An 11062-nucleotide genomic window follows, 5' to 3' on the forward strand; every position below is an offset into this window, starting at 1 on the left:
AGACTATGTTGGGACTCCTCTCATCTACACGCAACCTCATATTCCACTCTTATCCTTATATTTTCTTACTCTACCACATACTCTCCTACATCCCCAACAACATGGCTTCCCTCTTTCCTGACCACATACCCAAAACCCCGAGGACTAGAACCGCGCGCTCCACTTACCTCCGGCACGCGCCAAACTTCCGGGAAATTCCCTCAAAACCATTGAGGACTAGACACCTGCGCGCCATCTGTCCAGGTGCCACTCACGTGAGTGCCACCTGGCAGATGGCGCATGCGGTTGTAGTCCTCATCTTCCCTACTCAGGTGTACTCCCCTTCATATAGTCTAGGTTAGCTGTACTCCCCCCTTCATATAGTCTAGGGCAGGTGTACTCCCCCCTTCATATAGTCTAGGGCAGGTGTACTCCCCCTTCATATAGTCTAGGGCAGCTGTACTCCCCTTCATATAGTCTAGGGCAGCTGTACTCCCCCTTCATATAGTCTTGGGCAGCTGTACTCCCCTTCATATAGTCTAAGGCAGCGGTACTCCCCCTTCATATAGTCTAGGGCAGCTGTACTCCCCCTTCATATAGTCTAGGGCAGCTGTACTCCCCTTCATATAGTCTAGGGCAGCTGTACTCCCCTTCATATAGTCTAGGGCAGCTGTACTCCCCCTTCATATAGTCTAGGGCAGCTGTACTCCCCTTCATATAGTCTAGGGCAGGTGTACTCCCCTTCATATAGTCTAGGGCAGCTGTACTCCCCTTTATATAGTCTAGGGCAGCTGTACTCCCCTTCATATAGTCTAGGGCAGCTGTACTCCCCCATCATATAGTCTAGGGCAGCTGTACTCCCCTTCATATAGTCTAGGGCAGGTGTACTCCCCTTCATATAGTCTAGGGCAGGTGTACTCCCCCTTCATATAGTCTAGGGCAGCTGTACTCCCCTTCATATAGTCTAGGGCAGCTGTACTCCCCTTCGTATAGTCAGGGGCAGCTGTACTCCCCTTCATATAGTCTAGGACAGCTGTATTCCCCTTCATATAGTCTAGGGCAGCGGTACTCCCCCTTCATATAGTCTAGGGCAGCTGTACTCCCCTTCATATAGTCTAGGGCAGCTGTACTCCCCTTCATATAGTCTAGGGCAGCTATACTCCCCTTCATATAGTCTAGGGCAGCTGTACTCCCCTTCATATAGTCTAGGGCAGCTGTACTCCCCCTTCATATAGTCTAGGGCAGCTGTACTCCCCTTCATATAGTCTAGGGCAGGTGTACTCCCCTTCATATAGTCTAGGGCAGGTGTACTCCCCTTCATATAGTCTAGGGCAGCTGTACTCCCCTTCATATAGTCTAGGGCAGCTGTACTCCCCTTCATATAGTCTAGGGCAGCTGTACTCCCCCTTCATATAGTCTAGGGCAGCTGTACTCCCCTTCATATAGTCTAGGGCAGGTGTACTCCCCTTCATATAGTCTAGGGCAGCTGTACTCCTCTTCATATAGTCTAGGGCAGCTGTACTCCCCCTTCATATAGTCTAGGGCAGCTGTACTCCCCTTCATATAGTCTAGGGCAGCTGTACTCCCCCTTCATATAGTCTAGGGCAGCTGTACTCCCCTTCATATAGTCTAGGGCAGCTGTACTCCCCTTCATATAGTCTAGGGCAGCTGTACTCACCTTCATATAGTCTAGGGCAGCTGTACTCCCCTTCATATAGTCTAGGGCAGGTGTACTCCCCTTCATATAGTCTAGGGCAGCTGTACTCCCCTTCATATAGTCTAGGGCAGGTGTACTCCCCCTTCATATAGTCTAGGGCAGCTGTACTCCCCTTCATATAGTCTAGGGCAGCTGTACTCCCCTTCATATTGATTGATGAAGATTAAGCCACCCAAAAGGTGGCACGAGCATGAATAGCCCGTAAGTGGTGGCCCTTTGGAGCCATTACCAGTATCAAGAGCTGATACTGGAGATCTGTGGAGGTGCGACTGCACCCTGCGTGACGGGAGATGTCTCTCGTGCCCCTTCATATAGTCTAGGGTAGCTGCACTAATGCAGATGTACGTAATGTAGTAATAACAAAAAAAACCGTCGCTCTACCGTCCAGCCCAAGTGGTTGGGGATAATGGCTGATTAATGACACTACACAGAAGCTTCCAGGACAGCTGACGACTTGTTCATATAACACTTCGAACTGTTTAATGAAACATGCAATCTATGTAAAATGTGACCTGATCTCCAAATCCATAACCAGCCCCACCCAATTGTGGACAGGGACAGAGGTAATGGGAGTCACCATTGAGCTAAGACACGACAAACTTGAAGTGTTCAATGTGTACAGGTCTCCACAAGCCGAAATGGATCTCTCTGTGTTATTTGGACACGCGACAACAACAAACACAATCATTTGTGGAGATTTTAATGCCCATCATCAATTGGCACTGGGCTCGAACAAAACAAATGAAGCCGGCATACACATTACACATCTACTGGACCAGCTTCCAGAAATACAAATCCTAAACAAGAATGAACCTACCCACATCCAAGGAGGCAGATTAGACCTAACCTTCGTTTCAGCCTCCCTAAGAGATGCAGCAACATGGTCAGTTGAGCCCACACTCACAAGCGACCACTATGGGGTCCAAATTGATCTTCAGTTAGACCTACCCACCCCACCTCCGCCTCCATCTGAAGCCTGGAACTTTGCTTTAGCAAACTGGGACCGATTTCAAAACCTCATTTCAGAGTGGCAAAGAAACTATGATCTTCCCGAAGACATTAATCAGGCAGAACAAGAATTTGTCAAAGCGATTCAATGTGCAGCCAACCACTCAATCCCACTGAAAAAACAGTCCACCGGACACCATAAAGATCATTGGTACTATTGCGAACGTGTCAAAGAACTCAACCATAGACTCAATAGAACTAGAAAGCTATACAAAAAGCAGCCAAGTGACCGCAACAGGATCTTACTTTGTGAGGTCAAGGAACATGTACATCGAGAGACCAGACAAATAAAAGTACAAAAGTGGCTAGAATGGTGTTCACACCTGAATGAACACACCTCTCTCGGGGAGATGTGGCAGAAAATTCACCGGGCCAAAGGGAATAAAACACCTAAAGCTCCACACCCCAAAGATCCTCAACAGGAAGCCGAAGTACTGGCAACCAGGTTTGCAGAGAGAGCAGCCAGCAATCAACTTCCACCAGATGTATTAGCAGTACAGACCGGACTAGAGGAAGAAAGGTGGCACAGAATCCTTACAGCATGTGAAGAAGTCTCTGACACTAATGCCCCCTTCACACTGGATGAGCTCAATCGGGCTAAGAAAATCTCCAAGGATACATCCCCTGGAGCCGACAAAATAACCTATAAAATGATTAGAAACCTCGGCCCATAGGGAGACGCTGCATACCTAAGGTTAATTAATTTAGCCTGGACTTCTCAAACTAGACCTTCTGCTTGGAATAGAGCAGACATAGTGCCGATCCCAAAACCAAAAGATCCAGCTAATCCCAGGCCCATCTCTCTCCAAAGCTGTGCAGCCAAGACGGCTGACAGAATGGCACTCAACAGACTGGAGTGGAAAATACCTAAACTGCACCATGATATGTATGCCTATAGAAGAGGGGTTGGCACAGTGGAATGTATTACAACTCTGTTAGCCCACTTGAATGACAGACCAGGAATGCTGATATTCCTGGACCTCGAAAAAGCCTTTGAACTGACTAGCGCCCCAGCTATTCTCTGCTGCCTCATTGACAAAGAGGTCAAAGGCAACCTGCTCTCCTGGACCAAAAACTGTCTCATAAACAGAGAAGCAAGAGTAAAACTTCATGGCACAGTCTCTGAGTACAAAAGACATGAAAATGGTACACCGCAAGGAGGTATTCTTAGCCCTCTTCTCTTCAACTGTTTAATGGAAAGAATAATGAGGTTGAAACTCCCACATCACTGCAGGCTGCTAAACTACGCGGACGACTTTGTCATCATCATAAAAGGAAGGGATGCGGCGCGCCTTGCACCCAAATGCTTAGACTGCATCAGTAAAGAGGCAAAACAGATTGGGATCAAACTCAACCCCTCAAAGTCAAAGGCCATGCCCATAAAAATAGCGAAGCCCAACATCCAACTCACAGTACAGGGTCAACCAATAGAATGGGTCGACACCTATCAGTATCTAGGAATCATCCTGGACACACACATGAATTTTAATGCTGAGGTCACATACTTGAGAGAGCGAACTGCGGCCCGGACGGCAATCCTCAGGTCGCTAACCTCCCTTTCTGGAGGAGCCAATCTGCAAGTCCTTCGCACATACTATGTACAGGCAGTCAGATCAGTGACCGATTATGCCGCACCTGCACTCACAAATCTATCACACCAACAGTGGAAAAAGCTTGAAGTTGCCTAAAACAATGCTATGAGAGCTTCACTGGGAGCCCCCATGTGGACCAGGCTTGAAACTCTTAGACTGGAGACGGGTTTGCCCTCTCTACAAGAAAGAATATCACAAAGGACAGCTACAATTATCAGTAAGATAATTATTTCTTCTGATCCAATCCCAGTATGGTAGGCTTTGGTGGTTGGACTAGGCCAAAACAATGGAAACTCTTGGGTTGCAAGAGCTGGAAAAGTCCTAAACAGACTACATTTAAAAAACATGATTCTTGATAGAGAGGGTGATCATCCACACCCAAATTACACTCCTTCCGCGCCGTGGGAAGAGCCTACTTTCAAAATAGTATAGAAAGTCTCCCAATGAAAAAGGCTGCCTATGATCCAACAATCCTAAGGCGCATAATAGAAGAGCAAATGTATAGCATAGCAGTAGCAGGAGCCACCCACATCTTCACAGACGGATCGGTGGACACAGAAAATGAGAGTGCTGGCGCTGCTCTTTGCACGACCAGCGTTCAGGCATATTGGAGACTGGGAGGACTAGTATCATCAACCCAAACTGAGCTGTTTGCCATACAACAGGCATTCGCATATGTGATTGCACAAAACACTCAAAATGCAATCATACACACAGACTCAAAAGCTGCACTTCAAATACTAGGACAAAAACAATGGAAAGATAATGTGGAAATAATTACCACCATTTTGTATCAAGGAGCAGTCGCTAAAGGCAAAGGCCTCAACATAACTTTAAACTGGATCCCATCCCATATTGGAATCCCATTAAATGAAAAAGCTGATGAAATTGCTAAATTGGCAACTCGTCATCCAGTGATACATAAAACAATTCAACCCAGCCTAGAGAACATAAAAAACATCATCACCAAAAAACTCTCACATCTCAACAAAGCCTACCTGCACCAGAGAATAGCTGAAGGTTCGCCATCTGCAACATGGTATCTTCAGGCAACCAAATTAGAAAGGTTAAATATCCCAAAAGGAATCCACAGGGAAATAGCAGTTAGGCTATATAGACTACGTCTAGGTTACAGATGCAACTGGGAGATTGGTGAACCCCGACAGAGTGAGTGCATCTTCTGCCAAACTGTCACAGAAAAGCCATTACTTCACTATCTTCTGGAATGTGAAGCAACCAATGACCTTAGAAGAGCTTTAAGAGTTCCTGAATCATGCAGTGGCCACCCTGAAGCCATCAACACAGCCACTCTCCTGGTCAACAATGGTGTCCAGCAGCTGGACACCCTCATAAAGACTGTGAAGCAGTATCCTCCCCCACGATAACAGCTTGATGGTTAAATGCAACCTCAGAACACTGGGGAAAAAAAAATTGTACCACTTACGGGCTATTCATGCCCGTGCCACCTCTTGGGTGGCTTAATCTTTATCTATCTATCTCTATCTTAATGAAACACACGGGAGACATCTCCCGTCACGCAGGGTGCAGTCGCACCTCCACAGATCTCCAGTATCATCTATTGATACTGGAAATGGCTCAAAAGGGCCACCACTTATGGGCTATTCATGCCCGTGCCACCTTTTGAGTGGCTTAATCTTCTCTCTCTCTCTCTCTCTCTTAATGAAACAAATGAAGGTTCATATATCGCTATGAAGCGGTAGTTTATGGTAATGTAATGACCTCGTTTTAATGAACCCACCCCAGTGGGAACAATTATCCAGGAGCAACGCCAATTCAACGTTAAAGTAACGTCATCAACATCGATTCGACGTCGAGCCAAAGCCAATCCTGGATATTGTGGATATTGATTGATAAAGATTAAGACACCCAAGAGGTGGCACGGGCATGAATAACCCGTAAACACCATAAGAATTACGTTAAGAAGTACGTTAAACAGTAACAAGGTTGGACAGGTGGAACGGTCACACAATGATTGGAGAGTCATCGAGCAAATTGGTTATTGAAAGATTGAACAGTTTTAACCATAAATATGTAACAACATTCGCTGGTTAACGCATGTATATAAAGGAATATATTGAAACTCGACGAACAAATAATATACCCTGATCCCTTGTGAAACAGCAGAGTAGTCTACGTTCTCAGGTCACACTTGGGGATAAGGAGAGGTAAAGTAATTATCAGGAAAAAGCGCTAAGCCATTAGGACAATATAACCTTTGGAAGGGATTAAGATTTAGGATAGGACGGAGGGAAGGAATGGTGCCCAACTACTTGGAAATTGAAATTGAAATAAGTTTATTGAGGTAAAATACACATAAAGGGATGAGGTAGCTCAAGCTATTCTCACCCCGTTCAGTACATCGTGTTAATACATACATAGACACACATCACAAGCAGTAAACATATTACCGAACATTCTGAGAGATAAACATATACATTTCCTAACTACTTAGACGGACAGGGATAGAACACCGACCTGAACGAAGATGTCAGGTCCTTGTACAGGTATGGGCAAAGGACTCGGGGTCGAGCCCCTATTCCCCCATCCTCCTATTTATACCCACCCAAACTCACTCATATCTGTGTCTAACCTACTCTTGAAACAATCTAGTGATCCAACGACTACTAGGTTACCTGATAATTTGTTCCATAACCCAAGAACCAGTTTCAAACCCGAATGGAACAGAGCTGTTGATTTAGTTAGAAAAGTTGCAAAACGAAGCCCTGAAACTAATCTTAGGATTGCAGAGAAATTCTGATTGAGGTAATGAGGAAGGAACTACACTTACAGATTATTAGGGATAATTTCTGAGGTAAATATTTATTCTCCAATTAGGCTAACGAGGGCAGGGGACGCTAATGAGTGTATTTTGTTATATGAGAAACAATTAACACCACCATGGGTACAGGTAAAAATACCGTCAAGTTTCTCACAGATTAAGGAGCAAATCAAGAAGAAAATATTCCTGACTGTCAAAAGTCGCCACAGAGCCAAAGTAACAGGGGCCTCGTAGCCTGGTGGATAGCGTGCAGGACTCGTAATTCTGTGGCGCGGATTCGATTCCCGCACGAGGCAGAAACAAATGGGCAAAGTTTCTTTCACCCTGAATGCCCCTGTTACCTAGCAGTAAATAGGTACCTGGGAGTTAGTCAGCTGTCACGGGCTGCTTCCGGGGGGTGGAGGCCTGGTTGAGGACCGGGCCGCGGGGACACTAAAGCCCCGAAATCATCTCAAGATAACCTCAAGATATAACGGAAGGCAGACCCACCGCGATGTGGTACAAAGCCACTGGGCAATCCTCTTTCAACACGGGAGACATCTCCCGTCACGCAGGGTGCACTTGCTCCTCCACAGATCTCTAGTATCAGATCTTGATACTGGTAATGGCTCAAAAGGGCCACCACTTACGGGCTATTCATGCGAGTGCCACCTTTTGGGTGGCTTAATCTTCATCAATCAATCAATCCTCTTTCAACCCTGGATAAAAGCTATACAGGGACATTGCAGTAGCCATACACAAACTAAGACTTGGCTACAAGTGCTGCTGGGAGGTAATAAACCCAATAGTTAAAGGGTGTCATATATGTGGAACAGGTGCAGAAATGCCACTTTTGCATCACTTACTATTATGTGAAGCAACTGAAGCCCTGCACATCAAACTCAACATTCAACCACCTGGAGCAGCTGCATTAAATCTATGGGCCCCGTGGCGAAGTGGTAGCTCACTCGCATGGCGTTTCGCGAGCACTTTGGCCTAGGTTCATATCCTGGCCGGGAAGGATTTATTTGGCGCCAATCCTTAACTGTAGCCTCTGTTTACCATCAGTGAATAGATACCTGGTTGTTAAATGATTTGGCGGGTCGTATTCCTGGGAAAAATTAGGATTAATTAAGGTTCTGCCTAAAACGCTATGCGTGCTAGTGACTGTACAAGAATGTAAGAACTCTTGTATATAAATTAAATAAATAAAATAAATACAAAATCCACAACAATGGTTAACAAAGCAGTTGAAGAATGGGACGCACTAGTGAACATTGTGCATCTATATCCGCCACCAAGATAATGTTATTAAAACTAAAGACTAAAACCATTGCGAAAAGAAGGAAACTCTACCTTCATTTAAAACTCTGACCCAAATATCACAATAACAAAGTTATCGTGAATAACCAAACTCAATTACGGGCTCACTATAACCCGTGCTACATGGATATTTTGTTCCGAGTTCAAGTTGAAGTATGTTTATTGAGACAAGAGAATACATCTCAAAGGGATGGAGTAGCTTAGGCTATTTCTACCCTCCTAAGTGTTCCCAGTAGCTGAATCTAAAACAACAACTACCAAAATGGGAGGAATGTAATGGTGGAGAGTGTTCCCCCTACAAAATAAAAAGATACAGACTTGCCTTGATTAGGGCAATTAAGGGCAATATATGATTGTGTAACTAGAAAATTGCATTAATTAAACACTAACTGTTTATTGTGATTACTCAATATATAGCTAAGGACGGAATGTCTTGATTAGGGAATTCACTGACATCGGCACTGTAGATACTGTTATTGGATATCATTAGAGTAGAACACTGGCATCGTCACCGTATATATTGTTATTGGACATCATTAGAGAGTAGAAAAGTGACTTGAGAATGGCCCAGGACGGACCGAAACGTCGTCGTCCCTTTACCTTCTAGTGTGTGGCCTGGTCAACATACTTCAGCCACGTTATTGTGACTCATCGCACGCATAGATTAGTGACATCAGCACCGTAGATACTGTTATTGGACACCGCTTAAAGTGACAATGTATCTTCATCGCAGGTTGAACTTCAAGCAGTATTAGCGAGCTTAAAGAAAAGTAGTAAATAATAGTAATGCCTGTGTTTTTAATGATAGAGGAGCGTTGGTGTCATTACATAGTAGAAGACCAGTATATCAGCATATTGTGGACGAGTGTTGAGATAACAGCAGGAAAGAGTAAAAAAAAATAGTTGGTAACTAAGATTTATGTAGGTTCCTTCACAAACAGGGACCTGAGCTTGTAGAAGCATCTTAATCACCTTCAGTGGTTAAGTTCCTAATTGCACACTAGTTTCTCTGTCAGCTATCTCACCCCTGTCAGAGTAAAAGAGACAAATATATGTGTATGTATGTGTGTGTATGTATGTATGTATGTGTATGTGTATGTGCGTGTATGTGTGTGTATAAAGTATATGTGGAAGCTGATCAGAATTACATTTAAGAACATAAGAACATAAGAACAAAGGTAACAAAACAGGGAATAGTGAAGCAGAAGATTTTCTAGAATTAATTGACGATTGCTTTCTTACGCAACACATTAAGGAACCAACACGGGAAAATAATATTTTAGATTTAGTGTTAACTAACAGGGAAACGCAAATTAATGACATCGAAATAGGGAGTGAGCTAGGGAGCAGTGATCACAAAGAAATCAGATTTAGCATAGAATGGAATAGACCAGTAGGAGAAAATTCTGTTAAAGTGCCAGATTTTCGAAAAGCTGATTTTAATAGCCTAAGAAATTTTTTGGGTCAAATTGATTGGAAAGTCTTGGGTATGGGGTGTGGGCCGGTCTTGGAGCGAGACAGAAACCCAGCGATAGGTGACTTAAATGGGGATTTCGATGTGGATTCAATATATAACTTATTTAAGAATATTCTAAACAAAGCACAGGAACGTAGTATACCATACAAATTGAATAGATCGAATACTAATGACCCAAAGTGGATAACAAAGAATTTGAAGAACCTTATAGGTAAAAAGAGAGCTTGGTACAAAAGGATTAAAAATGGGGAGGTCACTTTAGAACAGGAATTCGTACAACTGGTTAGAAATGTTAAAAAAGAGATAAGGAAAGCAAAAAGAAACTATGAAGTTCGCATAGCAGGGCAAGCAAAGACAAATCCTAAAGGGTTTTTTCAGTTATATCGTACTAAGACTAGGGAAAGGATAGGTCCATTAAAAACTGAGACAGGTCAAATAACAGATTGTGATGAAGAGATGAGTAGTATTTTTAATAAATATTTTGTATCTGTATTTACTAAAGAGGAACTTAACAATATGCCTTCAGCCGAACAAGTCTATGTGGGTGGGGACGAGGACAGGTTGACGAGTTTAGCAGTTACCAGGGAGGATGTTCTTAAACAAATAGTAAAACTCAAACCAAACAAATCCCCAGGGCCGGATGAAGTGTTTGCCAGGGTGCTTAAAGAATGCAAAGAGGAGCTTTGTGACCCACTGTCAACCATATTTAATAAATCAATAGAGTCAGGCAGAGTGCCAGAGTTTTGGAAAGTTGCTAATGTGATACCAGTTTTTAAGAAAGGAGATAGATCACTTGCGTCTAACTATCGACCAATTAGCCTAACGTCTATTGTGGGAAAGTTACTCGAATCTATAATAGCAAATAAAATTCGTCTTCATCTTGAAAAACATAAATTAATAATTGAGTCGCAACATGGTTTTATAAATGGCCGTTCATGTTTAACAAATTTGTTATCTTTTTATTCTAGCATTGTTGAGGCAGTTGATAGTGGTAAGGATTGCGATGTTGTATACCTTGACTTTAGCAAAGCTTTTGATACAGTGCCACATGAAAGACTGATTAAAAAAATAGAGTCTCATGGTATTGGGGGTGCTATATTAAGCTGGATTAGGGCATGGCTATACCAAAGGAAACAGAGAGTTAGTATAAATGGAATCAAGTCAGAGTGGGAAAATGTTGTAAGTGG

Source organism: Procambarus clarkii, chromosome 11, assembly GCF_040958095.1.
Source record: "Procambarus clarkii isolate CNS0578487 chromosome 11, FALCON_Pclarkii_2.0, whole genome shotgun sequence".
Lineage (NCBI taxonomy): Eukaryota > Metazoa > Arthropoda > Malacostraca > Decapoda > Cambaridae > Procambarus > Procambarus clarkii.